This window comes from Phocoena phocoena, chromosome 2, assembly GCF_963924675.1.
Source record: "Phocoena phocoena chromosome 2, mPhoPho1.1, whole genome shotgun sequence".
NCBI lineage: Eukaryota > Metazoa > Chordata > Mammalia > Artiodactyla > Phocoenidae > Phocoena > Phocoena phocoena.
In genome coordinates, this window is record NC_089220.1 from 58,074,755 (window position 1) to 58,099,072 (window position 24,318).

A 24,318-nucleotide genomic window follows, 5' to 3' on the forward strand; every position below is an offset into this window, starting at 1 on the left:
GAGCCCAAAAGGAGCAGCAACAATGGCAGCAGCTGACCTTCACAGCTGCAGACACCTCCCGCTCCAATTTACCAGGGCAGGGGCGAGGAGGTGACAGCTAACAGAGTAGGAAGGCATGTGCGTGCATGACTATGTGTAGGTGTATTACGGATATATGTGCATGTAAAAATCCTAGTTATAAAAACATCTGAAGGAGCTAGGGATTTGGCTGAAGGTCCAAGGTGTTTTTTGTCATGCTCAGGTTCAGGTTCAAAGTGGAATGTATGTAGATGGGAAACCCTAAGTCATCATCAGGGCAACTGTGGCAGGCAGGATCCGATGTCCCACAGTGGCAAGAGACACTAATCTTTCCTCAGGAAGAGAAGAGCTGATCCACTTGACTCCAATTTTTAAAAAATACCTAGCATTTTCTTCTAGTTCCCTCAGTTCCTAACCAACTAACCATCAAAAGGAAGAAAACACGAAGCCCAAGATATTAGCTTGTCTCCCCTAAAGGAAGGAAAAGTGGAAGAGAGAAAGCATATGTATTCTTGTGCTAACATACTGGGCACACAAACCTGGAGTTCTCCAGAAATTAGGACAGGTTTATTGACTTTATTTTATTATGAGGTATTGGGGAAGGAAATAGAAGGCCTGTAAAAAAGAGGTAAGTCTGTCACAGAACTACATGACAGTTTCATTAAACTCTAACTAAAAACACAGAGAAGTGTGATTACTATTTCCAGCCAATCTCCCCATCACCATAGTCACGTAACAAACTAAGGTGATGTGGGTCTTGAGCCAGACTCACAGAGTCCCCTGGCCTTGGCCTCTGTACAGTGTTTCTGCATTTGATCTTTTTGATATTTTTCAGGATCATGTCATGTAGAATGACATATTGATTCTTTAGCTCTGATATGATGAGCTAAAAGCTGTTATATTCTTTCTCATCAATACCTGTCAGGGTGCAGGAAAGTCCTCCACATGGGGATATTTAGCTACTTTGGAAACCGATTTGGCTCTTGTAACATAATATCTAGAAATCTGATCCAGATGAGATGCAGCTCTCAACATTCTTAGCTCTGCAATTGTCTTCTCCTAAATGGACACCCCGAAGTTGTTCCCATCTTCTAACACAGGAATTAGGAGTTGTACCCACATTTTTATGGTGCTTCATTTCAGGATCAGCGGCCAGATCTCATGTTTCACTGTCTCAAAACTCTCCACTAACTCCTGGTTGCTTTTTAGCATCACATTGGGCATCACAAATACCATGGTTCCTTGGAAGGCCTCCACACTCACCCAATCTTCGCTTCTTGGAAGTGGGATCTTCCAGTCCATTGTGGCTATTGGTGAGAAGAATAGTCAGGGACCAGCAGACTCATGTCTGAGTGGATCTGAGTTAGGTTATATATGTTTAGGATTGGTCCTTTCAAAAAACTGTCAAGTTCTAACAACATCTTTGAGAAAATGTTTTCCACCAAGTCTTCTGCCTCAGTTGTGATCTGCTCTCTGAAAGAATCAACCTTTGAATGGTGGGTAGCGTCAGAGGGACTAGAGGAATCTCAGTGCTCCCTGGAGGTGGCTGCCCTCGCTTGGCTCACACACAGCTTGCTGAGTCCCACCCTCAGTTCCTTCCTCCCACTTGCTCTCCTGCTGCCTGCTGCCTGCTCACACTCTATAATTATCTCAATTACTCCCTTTACATGTATCAGTGTTCCAATTTTTACTTCAGCCATCAAATATAAAACTTGAGAAGGAAACTGAATTTGCCCACATATTTGCCATTTCCACGTTCTTTCTTCCTTCCTGATGTTCCAAGTTTCCTTCTTTTAGAGAACTTCCTTTAGCTATTCATTTAGGGCAGGTGTGCTGGCAACAAATTCTCTATTTTCCATCATTTCAGAATGTCATTATACTCCCTGTCACTCCTAACATTTTTAAGCAATTGCTTTTTTTCTTCATTTCCGATGTTCCAAATTTCTGTTATCATTTCCCCTTTGTATTAGTTTCCTAGGACTGCCATAACAAAGTACCATAAAGTAGCTGGTTGGCCTACAAAAACAGAAATTTACTGTTTCACAGTTCTAGTTGCTAGATGTCCAAGATCAAGTTGTTGGTAGGGTTTGTTCCTTCTGAGGTCTGTAAGGAAACGTCTGTTCCATGCCTCTCTGGGTCTTCACATTGTCTTCCCTCTATCCTTGTCTTTGTGTCCAAAATTCTTCTTTGTATAAGGACAGCAGTCACATTGGATTACAGCCCACCCCAATGACCACATTTTCACTTGATTCTCTCTGTAAGAAATCTGGGGGCTTCTATATACCTTTTTTTGGGAGGAGGGGGACACATCAACCCATAACATCCTCTTTTTGAAGAAATTCCTTTAAGTAATTTTTTTAGAGCAGTTCTGCTGCAATGAGTTATTTTAGTTTTGCTTCATCTGAGAAAGCTCTTATTTTACATTTATCCTTAAATAATATTTGCCCTGAATACTGAAACTTGGTTTTAAAGCTTTTTCCTTTCAGCACTGAGCACTGTGGTACCCTTACTTTCTGGAGTCCATGGTATCTAGTGAGAAATCTGCAGTCATTGAAATTATTGTTCCCTATAGACAGTGGTTTTTTTTTTGTTTGTTTTCTGTTTGTTTGTTTTCTCTAAGAATTTTTAAAAGACTTTTTTCTTTATCTTTCATTTTCAGTAGTATCTGGTCATGGAGTCCTTTGTATTTACCCTATTTGGTATTCACTAAGCTTCTTCAACTGGTAAGTTTATATCTTGGCTCCAAGTTTGGGAAGTTTCTGTGATTTTTTTCAAAAATTTTTCCACACTTTGCTCTATCTCCTCTCCTGATACTCCAAAGACACAAATAATATAAATATTTTGTTACATGACATAAGGCTCTTGTCATTATTTTTTTTCCCCTCTGTTGTTCAGATTGAATAATGTATCTTTATCTTCAATTTCCTCTGTTATCTCTATTCTGCCAATTAGTCCCTGTATATAGTGAGGCGTTTTTTTTTCCCAAGTAATGTGTACCTTATATTTCCTTGCTGAAACAAATTTTCCTTTTGGTTTCAAATACCTTTTAAATTGTTTTCTGGAGCTTTGTGAAATTAATAGTTTCTTTCAAGTCTTTGCCAAATAATTCAAATATATGTGTCATCTCATCATGGGTGTGTCTTGATTTATTTTTTCCATATGAAATGAGATTTTCCTGGTTCTTCAAATTCCAAGGATTTCTGAATTTTACCTTAGACTTATTAAATGTTATACAATGAGACTCTGGGTCTTGATTAAATCCTGTGGCGAACGTTGATAGCCTTCCATGGGCTACTGTTTTAAAGTCAATTCTGATTCCAACCCTTTTTGCACTATTCGGAACTGTTCCATGTGTGCACCAGTCAATATCCAGACCTGGGTGATGGTCTCTCTGTTCAATTCTCAAAGTGTTTGGTGTACTGAATGGGATCAGATGTACACATGTGGAGTTTGAGGATGAGCCCAGAAAGTCATAAATAGCTTAGTTTATCTCCTTCCTCAGCACTTTCCTCTCCACAATATCCTTGTACTTCCTGGTTTCTTTGGGCTCCTCTCTGGAACTCTATTCAGAAATCTGGTGTTTTATATACTCTGCCTTGCTGGGCACTCCCAAAACTGCTCCTGCATGCAGAGCCAAGCAAAACAAGGATAGAGAAAAAAACCAACCAACCAACCAACCAAAGAAAAAAATGGATTTCCACCCATTCTTTTATAAATACAGTTCCATAGAAGGACAAAGAAGGCTCATCTCCATTAGAATTTTGACTCCTGCAGGAGCTTATTGCTGCCAGCTGCTGCTGTCACAATGGGATTGCTTAAGGGTTAGAGCGAAGGAGAATGAAAGAAAGAAAACAAAAGATATAAAATTATATACTCTGAGTGTTAAGGGTTCCTTTTCACACTCCTTGAGCCAGACTAGAGGATTTCTCTTTGAGCTCTCTCTGTTTGTGCCCCAGTGGCATATTCTGGTGTTTAAGTTTAAAACCATGAGATATCAGAAGAGAAAAAAATACTAGATTCACTGCAGCTTTGATGGTATTTTGGATTCTAATCTTCTGTTCTATTCTGCCTGTTCTATTTGCTTATGAGGGTTCTCAGTATTCATTAGGACACACAGGTAGTGTGTATATACATCTTATCCAGAACCTGAACCCCAAATATATATTTTTAGTGTAGTTTTATTTTACTAACACCAAAAAGGGAAATACATGGACAGAATAGTACTGACCAATTTCACTTCTTCAACACTGATACGTAAAATCCTACATAAGATAGCTTCTTGGGTCCATTTCTTTGTAACATTTCAAGAAGCAAAGCAAAGCAAAGCAATTCTGTATGTCATGTGTATATTATATATTAAACATACAAAATAAAAGAATAGTAAGAAATATGGAAATGATATTCACCAGTTTCAGGTATTTGATTAACTCTGGAGAATGAGAAAGAGGAAAAGAATAGTATGTGGACTTATAGTCTATGTCTGCAAGTTTTTTTTCTAAAAGAGAAATAAAAGCATCTACAGGTAATATAATGTGTGTTTAATCATAATAATGAACTGATAGGTATATGTAATATTTGTTTCTGCTGTTTTTTCTATGTTTGAAACATCACAATGAAAAATTAAAATATTACAAATCTGATAAAAACAATTATTTTAATCAGCACACAAAGTGACACTTATGAGCAAAAGCATTCTGGAAATAATATTCTTATACTGTTAACTGTAGTAACAATAATTCTGCAGGGAGATAATAGCAATATGGACAAAGCAATTAAAATTAAATGCTTGCTAACAGTTTTAAGTCATATTTGTAATATTATGTGATGGTAGAATTTCGTATAAAAGACATCATTTGTAACACAAAAGTGACAACAACATATATCTCCAAATACAAATGATAAACCATTTGGGGTACATATATTTGAGCTGAAACTAGTGGGCTGGTGGATTAGATAAGAGAAGCAGCACAGTGAATTAATACATTTCAAATCTAAGTGTATGTCTACTTATTAAAGGAAAATGTACATTTGCTATTAGCATAGTAACATGTTTGAGTACCTCTAATTGATTTAGGAATTATTATTCTTACAAGACTCAAAAAGTCAAGTTATTTGGTAAAGTGGAAGTGATATTGTCATTTGAAAAGTGATATTGTCATTCAAAATTTCAATAATAAACATATATTATAAAAGGAACATAGATTTTACAAAATACACTCCAGTGTGGTATATTTATTTGCCAATTATGTTCATTTGTTTGATTTTGTGCTACTCTAAACTTACACATCTAAAACTGAAAAAGAGATTTAATCATTCCCATTGTCATGACGTTTTTCAACATTGTTTTACTGAGGACAGCACAGTAATTTCTTAAGGCCTGACTTATCTGGTATGAACTGAATAATCTAAATCCTTTTCAATCTTTCCTTTTAAGAAACAAAAAAGTAAGGAAAAAAAGCTATTACTAATTTGGTCCTTTATTTATCTAAACTATGTTATTATTATCTCGCTAATATTATTTTTCTCCTATTTCACAGCATTCGGGTAGCAGAGTCATCTGAACATAATTAATACACAATATGATGTGTAGAATAAATAAATTAATAAAGAATTATAAATACTTGGAAATTATTATTCTCATACTTTTTAGACTAATTTATATAAATCAGTAATCATATAAAACTACTTTAGTTTAAAATAATTGAGACTATTTCAAAGTACAGTATATGAGATGTCTCCCTCATTATCCAAAATGGACATTTGTAAAGTGAATCTATGCCTGGATTTAATTTTTCTTTTTTTAGTTATCAACAATCTAGCTGAGATTAGAAGTTATCAGCATACTGAAAACCATGTAATTGAAGGAATATTATCTCTTGGCTTTACTCTGAGTCTGAGAGAAGAATATAGCTACTAGAATAAAGTGATAGTAAAGAACCTTGATAAGGTCTAGTAACCCAACCATTGAAATGCACCATGGACAGGTATCGTGTGCTTTATTTCCCTCCAGTGGATAAGTAAATGAATAAATACAAGGAAAAAAGTCAGTTGTGCTTTGATGTGCTTGCTTAAAAGCCATTTATTATATTGAGATGTCTCATGTAGAGTACTTAGAGAACTGCACTATAAAATTTGCAAACTGAAAATAAATATGTGCTTATTATCAAATAAGTGTGCTGAATCAGTAAAATGAATCGCTAGAAAACCTGCAATCAGTATTTTATTTCTGTATTCTGAAAGTCAGTACTCTTGAGGCAGAAACAATGGGATAAAGTGATGCTTTTCCTCTTTCAAGTTAACATAGGAAAGTTACAGAACAAACATTAAGAAAAAGAAAGTTTAAATGTCATTTTTATTTGCTTTTGAGAGAATTAATTTTTGTAGAAAATTAGTATTTACATCGCTAACAATTATTTTTGATAAGACCAACTCTAAAATCATTTGCATCACCTGAACAAACGGTCCTAATGGTCCTGGGAAGAAAAATCATTAAAAAAGTAACATATATACTTTTTAAAAGACAGATCATATGCTAAACATTTAGATAAAATATTTAATTCCCAGGCCAATATCATAAGTGATGTACCATTTTCACTCTCACCATTTTATAGACAGTACCTGAAGGAGACTGGTAAAATGTTGCTTCTAAGGTGACAGGAAATTGTAGAGCAAGGATTTAAACCCAAGTAGGCTGGCACCAGAATTTATAATCTGTTAAGAAAGCCTCAAGGCATGTTATCTGGTAGAAGAATCTGGTATAATTTTAAATACTTACCATACCAAATGGATACTTGAATAATCTGGATTTAATTTTAGCATAAAATGCTGACAGAAATTGTTATTGAATTAGGGTTTCATAGTACACTATTTTATTCAACTGTATAATAAGATAAGATACAAAATAGAAGAAAAACGTGTTTTTAAAATTTCTAATAAAATAATTGTTAAATATACATTTTCTCAGCAATGTTGGGATATCAGTGATATAATTTGTAACGAGTACTTTCATAAATTTTAGGCTGAGTTACATACTTTATTGTTTGAAACATTCTGGAGAAAGTTGACACAAAATGATGAAATAGAGTAGAAAAGTGAGAGCTATTCTCAAAGATAAAATTACTTTTAACATTTGAATTAAATATAGAAAATCAAGAGAACTAAATATTCTAATTTTTCAATAGTCAGTATAAAATACCTTGTAAAATCAACTGGTGAAAACATATATTGAAATTGTTTTTTAGGATATTTTTCTATAAATGGGTTAAATATGAATCAATTAATTTTAACAGTCCCATTATATCAAGGACAATGTTTTCCATGTATTGAAGATATATTTAATTTTTTAGAAAATTAAATAAACAAGGAGGAAAAATAATTTTCTCCACAAGAGATATGAAAATACCAGTAAGTTCCCGTGCTTTATTCATATATTTGGGTAACATTTTTTGAGGAGAGATTACCAAAAATATTTAAGCAATTGAAGCTTCATTGGATAAAAATTTATTATTTGTGGAAGACAACAAATGGTGGTCAATTTAATCGGCTTCCTATAATTTGCAATTTCAAAGAACACTTTCATAGGTTAAATATTTCTATTATAATCACTTCTCTGCACACTGGAAACCAACCCTCATCCTAGAAATTCCATAAAATGAAATTCAACAGAAGATAAATTTGTTTTGGCTGCCAACCACAAACTTTTAGTTGCTGAAATGAAAGCAGTAAAAGGCAAAACTGAAGCAAACCAAGTAAAAAGTCTTCACCTGGTCACAAGTTTTATCTGATCCATTTAGAAAAACAATTGCACCATTCCTTTTGGCTTGCACTGTCATCATACATTATCCTATTAGTTTTAATTGGAAAATGAAAGGAATTAAGACAATTATTTTAGGCTTTCTTTCTAATCACTGCTTATATTCATGACTTGCTTCATTACTAATGTTGAGGTAAACATAGAAATGACTAGAAAAATAGTGTTTGTGACAGAAAAATAGACTTTATATATGACAAGGATTGCTTTTGTTATCAATATAATTCTTAATACTTGTATTTATTGATATATGACCTTACTTTTGAGGACCATGTATATCTTATACAGTAGACTAGAATTCAGGTGCCTCATTTAGCTGTCTCAGCCAAAAGGTAGCCCTAAACCAACAATTTAGCTGTCAATTGATAGTGATGGCCAACATTTGTACTGAGATAGGTTTCTAATGTCTGTACATATTGGAAGATTTGTGTATGTTTCATTTTACTATATTCACAATATTCATTGGAATTTTTCAGACTATGGTTAGGAATAATTATCAAAATATATTTACGTATCTGGAAAACAATCAGAAACTGCCACTAACTTAATATAAATAAAGAAAAACACTTTTATAAACAATTCCATATTTTCCTCATTTATTTTCAAAGAAAAGTCCAAGAAATGCCTAAGAAAGAGATATTATGTTATAACAAATTGATATTCTCTATCTCTTTAAAATAAAACCAAAAAATGAACTTCTAAAAATATTCTAATTTAAATATAAGTTAGAATAGGGCAATCTGAAATTAAAAGGTATAGAAGTAAAAAAATAAAGTCAAAAGGAAGAGAAGTAAAAAATCATTGTCAGGGCTTCCCTGGTGGCGCAGTGGTTGAGAGTCTGCCTGTCAATGCAGGGGACACGGGTTCAAGCCCTGGTCTGGGAAGATCCCACGTGCCACGGAGCAGCTGGGCCCGTGAGCTACAAATACTGAGCTCTGCGCGTCTGGAGCCTGTGCTCCGCAGCAAGAGAGGCCGCGACAGTGAGAGGCCTGCGCGTCTGGAGCCTGTGCTCCGCAGCAAGAGAGGCCGCGACAGTGAGAGGCCCGCGCACCGCGATGAAGAGTGGCCCCCGCTTGCCACAACTAGAGAAAGCCCTCGCACAGAAACGAAGACCCAACACAGCCAAAAATAAATAAATGAATAAATAAATTTATAAAAAAAAAAAAAAAATCATTGTCAATAGTTTGGTTAATTATGCTGTAGTTTGATAAAGAATTTTATGATTTTTAGGAGTAATTAAATACATTGTTTATTCAGCATAATAAAAATTAGCATACTTGAATGAAGACATTTCCTAGATTTATGTAAAGTGGTAAATATAAGCCAGCAATTATAAATATTTGTGAATAAATTTAGCAGAAGAACAACTGAAACATTAAAACTTACTTCATCAATGTTGAACTTAAGCATCTAAAATTGCTCGAATAATATAAGTGTGGAAACATGAGCTTTTAACATTTTTCACTAAGGGCTAAAGAGCTTATTTTGTCAGAAATATTGTGGGTAGATCATAAAGGAGCCAGGTGTGGAAGTTTGGATTTTCCAAAGATGGCCACCACCATATTTCCAGAATTTTACCACTCCTGAGTCATTAGGGGTTGATAATATCTTCTTCCCTTGAAACTGGGCAGAATTTTCTAACTAGTTCAACCAAGAAAGTGCAGCAGAAATGATTCCATGTGATTCTGAAGCAATGTCACAAAAAAGATATATCCTTCTGCCTTCCTGTGATTGTAACCAAGCCACCCGATTTTGCAGAAACCCAAGTAGCTGCAGAGACACCTTGGAGAACAGCGGAAGTGCCTTGCTGAGCATCGTGCCCATAGCAGGCAGCACATGGCGGCCATGCCAATGATCAATCCTGAAAGTGAGTTCTTTGGTACCCAAGTGAGGCATATAGTTGAACTTTGGAGAGAGATGAGCAGTTTCCACCAGACCCATGTTTAAATTAATGAACAAGTTTTTCAGAACTAACTTACTAAAGTAGTTTATTTTTTTAAGGAATATTTCTGACTTGTGTAATGAAACTTCCCAAGTGGCCTTGTTAATGTTTCTTTACTAAATGAATGGTTGTCTCTTATTTTTTAATGTAAAATTTTTCATTTGAGTTTCTTAAGACTTAGGCCATGTGTGATAGACTTTTATTGTTTTGTTTTTGTCCCCTGGTCCCCCACAAAGGTTTTGGTAAAGGTCCAGTGAGATGGTTGAACTCCCATGATGTTTCCTCCATTTCTTAACTTATTAAAATTTGTCTTACATAAAAGTGAAAACTAGGGCTTCCCTGGTGGCACAGTGGTAGAGAACCTGACTGCGAGTGCAGGGGACATGGGCTCGAGCCCTGGTCTGGGGAGATCCCACATGCCGTGGAGCAGCTAAGCCTGTGCACCACAACTACTGAGCCTGAGCTCTAGAGCCCGTGAGCCACAACTACTGAAGCCCATGTGCCACAACTACTGAAGCTCACGCGCCTATAGCCCATGCTCCGCAACAAGAGAGGCCACCGCAAGGAGAAGCCTGTGCACTGCAATGAAGAATAGCCCCCACTCACTGCAACTAGAGAAAGCCCACCCACAGCAACGAAGACCCAACACAGCCCAAAATAAATAAATTAATTAATTTTTTAAAAAAGTGAAAACTAGTCATTTCAGGGAACTGCTTAATATATGATTGGTTGTAGGAATAATCCATTTCTTTTGGGTCATTCTCATTCTCTATCTATTCTAATTTTTCCAGATACGCAGAAGCTACAGCTGGTGGCTTGACTGCACACCTTGTAATAGTTTAGTCATATGTGTTCTTGCACCGTGGTAATCGGTTGGAACGTAGAAATAAATATTGGAAACTATTTTCACTCAAACTCTCTGTCTCTGTCTCGCTCAAACTCTCTGTCTCTGTCTCTGTGTCTCTCTGTCTGTCTCTCTCTGTCTTCTATCTCTTCAATCAAGACCCATAGCAAACCCAGAGGTAATCTTAAGGCTTGCTTGTCCACATAAACAGATAAAGCTAGTCTGAAGTAATTAAAGCACTGTTTTAACTTCATCTAGTGCTATTTATATATTTACTTATATTTTAAGACAAATAATGTGACAGATACCTTGAAAAGTATTTTATATACTTATACTATTTAATGGAAAACATATGCATCAATTCCAAATGTCAGAATAATAAAACCAGTAATTATGAATACACACAAAATCACCAACTTCAAGTAACCCTCCTACCCAACTTCTTAAGATACTCCTGCAATTGAATTTTTGCTTCTGGGACCACATGTTAGAATGTCAAAATATTATAACAAGGGTCCCTCAAGAACTGTGTAGCTCAATTGAATGAGCTTAGGAAATTCATACAGCATTTGTATCAGCATAAAGCATCTGGAACCCTTGCTAATCTGAGTTCTACCAGACTCCACTGAGGGTCACTCATCTCTACTCAGGCTTTTCTTAATAAGATTTAAAATGATAACTTGAGCTGCCAACCATCCAGAAATCATATTACAATTCAAAAATTAAGAATATGTGATTATAATAATAGGAAGCTTCAGAAAACATGCAATTGAATTTAGCACTCAGGTGAAGAATATAAATGATTTTCCTTTATTATCTTAAATGGGTATATTTGGCTCACATTAGATTATTAGTTCTACCTTAATAGATAAAAATTACATTAAATCTGGAACTTATTCATTTATCCAACCAATAGTTGTTAAGAAGCTAATATGTGTCAGGTATTCAGGGAATCTAAAATTGAAATTAGTTTAAAAATGTATAAATAAATACATTAAAACAGAAAAAGATCCCTGCTTTCACATAAGTTATATTCCAGTGGAGGATGAGAATAGTGATAAAATGTAAAGTAAAAACTGTAGAATGTATGTTGGATGGTATGAAATGACATTTTTGGTTTCTGCATTCTCCCCTTGTTTTTTTTTTGTTGTTGTTGTTGTTCTTCTCTTTCTATGTTTTGAGTTTTCTAGAATTTTTTTTTAAATTTAGAAGTCACTTTGCAGTTATTTTGTGGTGGTCACCATAGTGGTTGTTCAGCATGTATATCTCCATTTTTCCAGCCAGATATTTTTAAATTTAACTATTATAATTTTCAGTTCTAAAATGTGCACTCAGTTCTCTTTTGTTTTTTGTATTCCTCTACTGAAATTTCTTGTCTTTTCATTCCTCATTGTGTTGTTTTTTTTCTTTACCTCATTAAGCGTAAGTTTAGTAGCTGCTTTCTGATAATTTCAATATCAAGTCATCTTGCATTGGCCTCTGTTGATATTATTTTTCCTTCAGAATGGGTCATTTTTTTTTCTTGTATGCCTATTGATTTTAGGTTGTAACACTGACATTGTCAATATTATGTAATGGAGAATCAGCATTCTGATATATTCTTGTGAAGATTGTCACATTTTTATTTAAGCAAGCCATTAACCTGGTTATATTCAAACTGTTTTCAAGGCAAAATCTGTTTTACGTTGGTGGTGATGGTGGAGGGGCAACTCATTAATCATTTTATACTCAGTGCTTTGAGTCTGTCTGCACATGCTTGGCTTGTGGTCAGCCAGAGACAGGTAAAGTTAATATACAGAATTTGGGACTACCATAGTTTAGGGTTTTTTTTGTCATTTGTTTTTGATCAGTAACCCCTCTCACTCTGCATGGGCCAAGGAGTCCCCAAAATTTTCTCTCACTCTTTTCAGGCCAGAAAGATGATGGACTTTTTCTCTCTTGGGTCATTAGCCACCATTAGTCACTCACCAAAAATTTCCCCCGAGATTCAACTGCCATCCAAAATGTGTCTACTTTGTTTTGTTCTCCAAATCCCTCTGGTAGTTTTTGTTTGTGTGTGTCCAGGGTTTATATTTATGAGAAAATAATTTTGTTAAAATTTTACAAAGCCATCCTAGCAGCAGAAACAGTACTTGACATTTGGCAGACTTTTTCTTTTAAGAAAGACTAAAATGAAAAGCCCTGGAATAATCCTGGTCATTTCCATGTTACTGTAGTATCACTGAACCTCTGACAGTACATGGAAAATTATTTTGTGCACAAGGAGAAAAAACATCTCTCAACCAGACATAATTCTACAACTTGTTCTTTTGAAGTTTTAATGAGGAAATTATCTTGCACTTATAAGAGAAAGTGGCTTTCCGATCCAGGTATACATAGAGACCTGCTTTGGGGCTCTTAGTTAATCCTGGTGAGTAGATCAATGTGAATACAGTCTTGATCTCATTATGTAGAAAGGAGTCAGATAATTGATTTAACTTTTTTCTTTGCCTACTTTGACAATCAGCCATTTCAATGATTGCTAACTATGTTAATAAAAAAAACATACTATAAAAATCACTTCTCAATTTCTTCCCCCCAAAGGAAAATATGTATTGCATGTTCTAAGACAAATTATTCCCTATTTCAACAAAACTCAGTAAAGATTATTACAACAGTGTCATTTCAACTGTGAATTCTTAGTCCTGCTTCCCTGGTAGCTATTGTATCTGCTCAGTAAGAATTCTGTTATGAAACACAACTGTTGCATACTGTGCAAGATGGAAATATGCAAAGGGTAAATGAAAATTACTGTCCTGTTTAATGCATTTTTAATATTCTGTTACTAATTCCAGTGCTCTAACTAGAAAAGCCAATTGCAACAAATCCTTAAGAACTACAATCTGTGGTGCAGTTAGTAGGGAGGAAAAGCTGACTACTGAAACCATCAGACAGGTTTCATAATTGAGCTGCCACTGTAATTTGTTTTGCAACACCAGATAACTAATGCATATAGCATCTCCTCCATACAGATGCAATAGACACAAATAACCTTAAGAACATAGAAGATAATTATGTGGAAAAATTAACATAATTAAGAAGTGATGAATTTTGAGTGTTTATTGCCTTTGTTCATTGTATAATGTATTTAATTGCAGGTTTATATGTTTTTTTGTAAATAATGACTGTATTTAAGAAGCAACTCATAAAATTTCTTTGATTTAACAATTGGCTCTTGCAAGGTGGTATGAGCTGGCTCCAGCAAATCACTCCAGCCCTCTCAAACCACACCATTCCCTACTCAGCAGTGCTCCCTCCCTTTCTGGCTGGCCATCTCAGTAGTTCCTTGTGAAGGTGACATTGTGTTTTCATGAACCTTCTGCGTCAGAATCACTTGGTGAGCATAGCCATTCAACCAATACTGGTTGAACAGACTGGTTTTGACATTTGACAGAATAGTTTCCTAATTCCAGATCTACATGTTTTGGGAATATGCTCAATGACTTCATCTGAAAATGAGGGACACTGTGACGAATCTATGAAATAATGCCTGTAAGGGGGTGGGCACAAGAGAAGTGCTTAATAAACAGAAGTTTTCTATGCCCCTTCACTCCTTGCTGGGACAAACTCTCTGATCATGGTACCCTTTTACTGGCCATGGCAGTGCCTCATCCAGGCATTCCTGCTACAGAATCTTTCCTCCTACCTTCTGGAGTCCAAATGCCAATGTCTGTCATTCCTTGTTAGGACAGAGAAATTATCTTAGACAGCCTCCACTTAACCATCTCTTCGCCAGCACTTGGAAGAGTACTGATGCCTATGGACCTGGCCTATTCCTATTCAGTGCTGTGGCTGGACTCACATTTATCTCCTCACTGGGTTGTGGGCACACCAAGAGTTAATCAGGTGTGTCACCAAAATGTTCATGCCACTTTTAATTGTAGCTGTGTGATTCATTAAAAATTAGGTTAACTGATAGTTCAAGAGGAGAAAAAAGGCGAAATGCTTTGGAAACACTTGAGTTTTAAAAGTGGAATTAGGTATGGATGAGAAAACAGTGAAGAACTGAGGAAAACATAAAAATCTCTAAAGATCCTGCTCTTGGATTTGTTCAAAAACCTGTCACTTCACTTTAAAGAAACTGAAATTAGTAGTGGTAGAAAGTGCATTATGGTGAAAAGGCCTAGTTCCTACAACCAACAACCAACTAATGGACGAGTATATGTTTATGTTTTAAGTTTAAATATATTATTAAAATTGTGCTTGTATACTTCATTTTTTATAATTCTCTTCTTTAACCGATTTTTTTTTTCGCGGTACGTGAGCCTCTCACTGCTGTGGCCTCTCCCGTTGCGGAACACAGGCTCTGGACACGCAGGCTGAGGGGCCATGGCTCACAGGCCCAGCCACTCCGTGGCATGTGGGATCCTCCCGGACCGGGGCATGAACCCGTGTCCCCTGCATCGGCAGGTGGACCCCCAACCACTGCGCCACCAGGGAAGCCCCTAACTGATTTTTTCCATTAACTAACCCACTACATATTCCAGTTGCATAGTTAAGAGGGTAGATATGTACCAGAGCAGACAATTAACAAACAATAACAATAAATGAATAAATAAACAAATAAATAAAATAAAAAATTCACTTGCTTAGTTGCAGTAGCCACATATTAATTGCTTAATATTCACATGTGGACACTGGTGGAAATGTTTTCGACAGTGCAGATTTCAGTCCTAAGAGAGGCCTATAGGTATAACTTGTGAGTTTTTCCTTATTGAACTTGGGAAAAACGTGGTTTCACTAAAGGCATATGAACTAACTTATTTTTACTGTGGCAAAACACATATTCACCATTAGAGTGAAAATTCACCATTTTAACCAATTTAAAAATGCCATTCAGTGGCATTTGGTATATTTTCTTTTTTTTTTTAATGCTAGAAAAGTAACCAAAATCTTTCATGATAGAGAATTATAAGAATAAATTATTAAACATCTGTTCCCTGCTTCCCTCTTTAGATGCTGGGCATTCAGTAACTGTTCGTGCAGCTAACTTTTAATCAAAAAAGTAATGGAAAATATATACCAACAAAAAAATTCCTTCAAACATACTTTGCTCTATCAGCAAATTGCTCAGGTCAGAAAAATATTTTTACTTCAGAGGGTAAAATGCAATGTATAATATCATTTTTGATTCTACTTGATATTTGGGGTTTTTTAGACATGTCAAGTTTAGTTTCAGCGTTGTTGGCTGACATCCTCACTACCTGCTCTTGAATTGGTATCTCTGGGAGTTGTCTGTGTGTTCCCTATGGATGGAAAATATGCCCATGCTTTGCAAAAAAATCAATTACCTCTTTTTTTTTTTTTTTTGTATTCCTTCATTTATGTCGGCAGCTAGAATCTTATTTAAAAGTCTACAGTAAAATAGCTTAAAACTATCTTAACAAATAGTTATTGAGAACTTCTAAAATATATTTTATGGTTTGGGGAATGTAATCATTTTGCTTTGAACTGACACTAGACTGAGACTATTTTAAAATTCATATAGCACTATTTGTTTTATTTATAATCCATTGTCTTGACAAAATAGATATCCTACAAATTGGAGTGAAGTCTAAAGGTATAGTAAACCATAAAAGATATTCCGGAATAGAAGTGTCAACTGCACTAATCAACGAGATAAATGAGCAAGCCTACAGGGGATGATTAAAATAAATTGTATTGAAATCCACTTGGGAAAAAGAGACTACACTTGTGTTCTATCTCCTCAGTTTTTGTCAGCTATGGGGAAGCCAAATCTTGAGAGCATTTTCCAGAAATTACATTTTAGAGACAAAGATGTTTTACTTATTGGACGATAAAACATTCCATAGAGCAGTGAATGATTGATGGAAAATGTAATCAACAAATGCTATTGAAGAAGCAAAGAAAACTGATCTTTTAAAAGGGGTTTTCTCCATCTATCCTCTCAGCAAAAGAGAATAACACTTGGGATTGAAAATTCAGCCATATTGCCAAGTAAGAGTGGCAAAGTCATAAAGTGTGTATAAGTGCCTTAGTTTTTACTACTTATTTTCAAATCAAATAATTTCTATGGGAAGTAATATTTTTATTACTTAAAATTCTTTCCTTAAAAGGCTAGTTCTTGTGCATATGAAGTCTTTCATTGTATCAAGACTATGTTTTAACCACCTGTTTTACAATACAATTGTATCCACTCATTCTGTTTATACTTATGGAAACACTAGGATAATGAAAGTTATTAAACTGACAAATACCAGTTATCAGAGTGAATATTAAGACTATCAAAGAAACACATTTTTTATTATCAGTGCTGAACCAATGAAGAATAAATTTTGAAGAGCTACTTTTAAAAAATTCCCTAGAAATGTGAACCTGTGGGACCTAACTGTCCAGAATGCAGGAGGTTTTCCTTTTGCTTTTACCAGGCAAAACCAAGTTTCATCATAGGGCACAGGTTCGGCTTTCCCTTTAGTTTATCTTACCATTAGATAGTTTTAGCGACTATACTGCTAGAGGGTTATAAGTAAATTGAACAAGAAAGTGTAGAAACTTTCACACTTTTCATATCTCTTGAGTCATTCCCCCTTTTTACCCAGTTTTAACTGATCAGTTTTATCCTACTTTTCAAGACAAGACTTAACGATGAATATGTAGGCTGAGCAATAACATAACTGACATTTTATTTACCTCATCGCTTATAAGAATTTTTCCTACATTAAAAAATATTCTGGGAGGGGGAAAATGGCGGAAGAGTACGACACGGAGATCACCTTCCTCCCCACAGATACACCAGTAATACATCTACACGTGGAGCAACTCCTACAGAACACCCACTGGACGCTGGCATAAGACCTCAGACCTCCCAAAAGGCAAGAAACTCCCCCACGTAGCTGCGTAGCGAAAAAGAAAAAATAAACAGAGACAAAATAATAGGGACGGGACCTGCACCAGTGGGAGGGAGCTGTGAAGGAGGAAATGTTTCCACACACTAGGAAGCACCTTCGCGGGCGGAGACTCCGGGTGGTGGAGGGGGAAGCTTCGAAGCCGCGGAGGAGAGCGCAGCAACAGGGGTGCAGAGGGCAAAGCGGAGAGATTCCCGCACAGAGGAGCGGTGCCGACTGGTACTCATCAGGCCGAGAGGCTTCTCTGCTCACCCGCAGGGGCGGGCGGCGCTGGGAGCTGAGGCTCGGGCTTCGGTCACAGCGCAGGGGGAGGACTGGGATTGGCGGTGTGAACACAGCCTGCAGGGGGTTAGTGCACCACGGCTAGCCGGCAGGAAGTCTGGGGAAAAGTCTGGACCTGCCAAAGAGGCAAGAAACTTTTTATTCCCTCTTAGTTTCCTGGTGTGCGAGGAGAGGGGATTAAGAATGCTGCTTAAAGGAGCTCCAGAGACGGGCGCGAGCCACGGCTAAAAGCGCGGACCCCAGAGACAGGCATGAGACGCTAAGGCTGCTGTTGCCGCCACCAAGAAGCCTGTGTGCGAGCACAGGTCACTATCCACAACCCCCTTCCGGGGAGCCTGTGCAGCCCGCCACTGCCAGGGTCCCGGGATCCAGGGACAACTCCCCCGGAAGAACGCACGGCGCGCCTCAGGCTGGTGCAATGTCATGCCGGCCTCTGCCGCCGCAGGCTCTTCCCGCACTCCGTGCCCCTCCCTCCCCGGGCCTGAGTGAGCCAGAGCCCCCGAATCAACGGTTCCCTTAACCCCGTCCTGTCTGAGCGAAGAACAGACGCCGTCCGGCGACCTACACGCAGAGGCGGGGCCAAATCCAAAGCTGAGCCCCTGGGAGCTGGGCAAACAAAGAAGAGAAAGGGAAATCTCTCCCAGAAGCCTCAGAAGCAACGGATTAAAGCTCCACCATCAACTTGATGTACCCTGCATCTGTGGAACACATGAATAGACAATGAATCATCCCAAATGGAGGAGGTAGACTTTGAGAGCAAGATTTATTATTTTTTCCCCTTTTCCTCTTTTTTTGAGTGAGTATATGTATGCTTCTGTGTGAGATTTTGTCTCTATAGCTTTGCTTCCACCATTAGTCCCTTTTTTTAAAAATATCTATCCGTCCCTTTTTTTAAAAATAATTTTTTAAAAAATAATTATTTTAATAACTTGATTATTTTAATAACTTGATTTTATTTTATCTTATTTTATTTTTCCTCCTTTCTTTCTATTTTCTTTCTTTCTTTCTTTCTTTTTTCCTTCCTTCCTTTCTTTCTTTCCAGTTTTTCTCCCTTTTATTCTGAGCTGTGTGGATGAAAGGCTCTTGGTGCTGCAGCCAGGAGTCACTGCTGTGCCTCTGAGGTGGGAGAGCCAACTTCAGGACACTGGTTCACAAGAGACCTCCCAGCTCCACATAATATCAAATGGCGAAAATCTCCCAGAGATTTTTTCAACACCAGCATCCAGCTTCACTCAACGATCAGCAAGCTACAGTGCTGGACACCCTATGCCAAACAACTAGCAAGACAGGAACACAACCCCACCCATTAGCAGAGAAGCTGCCTAAATCATAATAAGTCCACAGACACCCCAAAACACACTACTAGACGTGGACCTGCCCACCAGAAAGACAAGATCCAGCCTCATCCACCAGAACACAGGCACTAGTCCCCTCCACCAGGAAGCCTACACAATCCACTGAACCAACTTTAGCCCCTGGGGACAGTCACCAAAAACAATGGGAACTACGAACCTGCAGCCTGCAAAAAGGAGACCCCAAACACAGTAAGATAAGCAAAATGAGAAGACAGAAAAACACACAGCAGATGAAGGAGCAAGATAAAAACCCACTAGACATAAGAAATGAAGAGGAAATAGGCTGTCTACCTGAAAAATAATTCAGAATAATGATAGTAAAGATGATCCAAAATCTTGGAAACAGAATAGACAAAATGCAAGAAACATTTAACAAGGACCTAGAAGAACTAAACGTGAAATAAGCAATGATGAACCACACAATAAATGAAATTAAAAATACTCTAGATGGGTTCAATAGCAGAATAACTAAGACAGAAGAACGGATAACTGACCTGGAAGATAAAATAGTGGAAATAACTACTGCAGAGCAGAATAAAGAAAAAAGAATGAAAAGAACTGAGGACAGTCTCAGAGACCTCTGGGACAACATTAAATGCACCAACATTCGAATTATAGGGGTTCCAGAAGAAGAAGGGAAAAAGAAAGGGACTGAGAAAATATTTGAAGAGATTATAGTTGAAAACTTCCCTAATATGGGAAAGGAAATAGTTAATCAAGTCCAGGAAGCACAGAGAGTCCCATACAGGATAAATCCAAGGAGAAATATGCCAAGACACATATTAATCAAACTGTCAAAAATTAAACACAAAGAAAACATATTAAAAGCAGCAAGGGAAAAACAACAAATAACACACAAGGGAATCCCCATAAGGTTAACAGCTGATCTTTCAGCAGAAACTCTGCAAGCAGAAGGGACTGGCAGAACATATTTAAAGTGATGAAGGAGAAAAACCTACAACCAAGATTACTCTACCCAGCAACGTTCTCATTTAGAGTTGATGTAGAAATTAAAACCTTTACAGACAAGCAAAAGCTGAGAGAGTTCAGCACCACCAAGCCAGCTTTACAACAAATGCTAAAGGAACTTCTCTAGGGAAGAAGCACAAGAGAAGGAAATGACCTACAATAACAAACCCAAAACAATTAAGAAAATGGGAATAGGAACATACATATCAATAATTACCTTAAATGTAAATGGACTAAATGTTCCCACCAAAAGACATAGACAGGCTGAATGGGTACAAAAAAAAAGACCCATATATATGCTGTCTACAAGAGACACACTTCAGACCTAGAGACACATACAGACTGAAAGTAAGGAGATGGAAAAAGATATTCCATACAAATGGAAACCAAAAGAATGCTGGAGTAGCAATACTCATATCAGACAAAATAGACTTTAAAATAAAGACTATTAGAAGAGACAAAGATGGACACTACATAATGATCAAGGGATCGATCCAAGAAGAAGATATAACAATTGTAAATACTTATGCACCCAACATAGGAGCACCTCAATACATAAGGCAAATACTAACAGCCATTAAAGGGGAAATCGACAGTAACACATTCATAGTAGGGGACTTTAACACCCCACTTTCACCATTGGACAGATCATCCAAAATGAAAATAAATAAGGAAACACAAGCTTTAAATGACATATTAAACAAGATGGACTTAATTGATATTTATAAGACATTCCATGCAAAAACAACAGAATACACATTTTTCTCAAGTGCTCATGGAACATTCTCCAGGATAGATCATATCTTGGGTCACGAATCAAGCCTTGGTAAATTTAAAAAAATTGAAATTGTATCAAGTATGTTTTCCAACCAAAACGTTATGAGACTACATATCAATTACAGGAAAAGATCTGTAAAAAATACAAACACATGGAGGCTAAACAATACACTACTTAATAACGAAGTGATCACTGAAGAAATCAAAGAGGATATCAAAAAATACCTAGAAACAAATGATAATGGAGACACAATGACCCAAAGCCTATGGGATACAGCAAAAGCAGTTCTAAGAGAGAAGTTTATAGCAATACAATTAAGAAACAGGAAACATCTTGAAAAAACAACGTAACTTTGCACCTAAAGCAATTAGAGAAAGAACAAAAAAACCCCAAAGTTAGCAGAAGGAAAGAAATCATAAAGATGATATCAGAAAAAAATGAAAAAGAAATGAAGGAAACGATAGAAAAGATCAATAAAACTAAAAGCTGGTTCTTTGAGAAGAGAAACAAAATTGATAAACCATTTGCCAGACTCATCAAGAAAAAAAGGGAGAAGACTCAAATCAATAGAATTAGAAATGAAAAAGGAGAAGTAACAACTGACTGCAAAAATACAAAAGATCATGAGAGATTACTGCAGGCAACACTATGCCAATAAAATGGACAACCTGGAAGAAATGGACAAATTCTTAGAATTGCACAATCTGCCAAGACTGAATCAGGAAGAAATAGAAAATATGAACAGACCAATCACAAGCACTGAAATTGAAACTGTGTAAAAATCTTCCAACAAAAAAAGCCCAGGACCAGATGGCTTCACAGGTGAATTCTATCAAACATTTAGAGAAGAGCTAACACCTATCCTTCTCAAACTCTTCCAAAATAGAGCAGAGGGAGGAACACTCCCAAACTCATTCTACGAGGCCACCATCACCCTGATACCAAAACCAGACAAGGATGTCACAAGGAAAGAAAACTACAGGCCAATATCACTGATGAACATAGATGCAAAAATCCTCAACAAAATACTAGCAAACAGAATCCAACAGCACATTAAAAGGATCATACACCATGATCAAGTGGGGTTTACTCCAGGAACGCAAGGATTCTTCAATATACGCAAATCAATCAACGTGATACACCATATTAACAAATTGAAGGAGAAAAACCATATGATCATCTCAATAGATGCAGAGAAAGCTTTCAACAAAATTCAACACCCATTTATGATAAAAACCCTGCAGAAAGTAGTCATAGAGGGAACTTTCCTCAACATAATAAAGGCCATATATGACAAACCCACATCCAACATAGTCCTCAATGGTGAAAAACTGAAATCATTTCCAGATGCTTTCAGCAACAAGACAAGATGAGGAACAAGACAAGGCTGCCCACTGTCACCACTCTTATTCGACATAGTTTTGGAAGTTTTAGCCACAGCAATCAGAGAAGAAAAGGAAATAAAAGGAATACAAATCAGAAAAAAAGAAGTAAAGCTGTCACTGTTTGCAGATGACATGATACTATACATAGAGAATCCTAAAGATGCTACCAGAAAACTACTAGAGCTAATCAATGAATTTGGTAAAGTAGCAGGATACAAAATTAATGCACAGAAATCTCTGGCATTCCTATACACTAATGATGAAAACTATGAAAGTGAAATCAAGAAAACAGTCCCATTTACCATTGCAACAAAAACAATAAAATATCTAGGAATAAACCTACCTAAGGAGACAAAAGACCTGTATGCAGAAAATTATAAGACACTGATGAAAGAAATTAAAGATGATACAAATAGATGGAGAGATATACCATGTTCTTGGATTGGAAGAATCAACATTGTGAAAATGACTCTACTACCCAAAGCAATCTACAGATTCAATGCAATCCCTATTAAACTACCACTGGTATTTTTCACAGAACTAGAACAAAAAATTTCACAAGTTGTATGGAAACACAAAAGACTCCAAATAGCCAAAGCAATTTTGAGAACGAAAAATGGAGTTGGAGGAATCAGGCTCCCTGACTTCCGACTATACTACAGAGCTACAGTAATCAAGATAGTATGGTACTGGCAAAAAACACAGAAATGTAGATCAGTGGAACAGGATAGAAAGCCCAGAGATAAACCCACGCACATATGGTCACCGTAAATTTGATAAAGGCGGCAGGAATGTACAGTGGAGAAAGGACAGCCTCTTTAAAAAGTGGTGCTGGGAAAACTGGACAGGTACATGTAGAAGTATGAGATTAAAAACATTCCTTAACACCATACACAAAAATAAGCTCAAAATGGATTAAAGACCTAAATGTAAGGCCAGAAACTATCAAACTCTTAGAGGAAAACATAGGCAGGACACTCTATGACATAAATCACAGCAAGATCCTTTTTCACCCACCTCCTAGAGAAGTGGAAATAAAAATAAACAAATGGGATCTAACGAAACTTCAAAGCTTTTGCACAGCAAAGGAAACCATAAACAAGACCAAAAGACAACCCTCAGAATGGGAGAAAATATTTGCAAATGAAGCAACTGACAAAGGATTAATCTCCAAAATTTACAACCAGTTCATGCAGCTCAATAACAAAAAAGCAAACAACCCAATCCGAAAATGGGCAGAAGACCTAAACAGACATATCTCCAAAGAAGATATACAGATTGCCAACAAACACATGAAAGAATGCTCAACATCATTAATCATTAGAGAAATGCAAATCCAAACTACAATGAGGTATCATCTCACACCAGTCAGAATGGCCATCATCAAAAAATCTAGAAATAATAAATGCTAGAGAGGGTGTGGAGAAAGGTAACACTTTGGCACTGCTGGTGGGAATGTGAATTGGTACAGCCACTATGGAGAACAGTATGGAGGTTCCTTAAAAAACTACAAATAGAACTACCATATGACCCAGCAATCCCACTACTGGGCATATACCCTGAGAAAACCATAATTCAAAAAGAGTCATGTACCAAAATGTTCATTGCAGCTCTATTTACAAAAACCCGGAGATGGAAAGAACCTAAGTGTCCATCATCAGTTGAATGGATAAAGAAGATGTGGCACATATATACAGTGGAATATTACTCAGCCATAAAAAGAAACGAAATTGAGTTATTTGTAGTGAGGTGGATGGACCTAGAGTCTGTCATACAGAGTGAAGTAAGTCAGAAAGAGAAGGACAAATACTGTATGCTAACACATATATATGGAATCTAAGAAAAAAAAATGTCATGAAGAACCTAGGGGTAAGATGGGAATAAAGACACAGACCTACTAGAGAATGGACTTGAGGATATGGGGAAGGGGAAGTGTAAGCTGTGACAAAGTGAGAGATTGGCATGGACATATATGCACTACCAAACATAAAATACATAGCTAGTGAGAAGCAGCCGCATAGCACAGGGAG

The 24,318-nt window shown here is 36.7% G+C and overlaps 1 pseudogene; it reads right to left on the reverse strand.

Moving 5' to 3' along the window:
• Positions 1-715: 715 nt before the first annotated feature.
• Positions 716-24,318, reverse strand: part of LOC136118396 (proteasome activator complex subunit 3-like) — a 54,924-nt pseudogene continuing 31,321 nt past the window's right edge.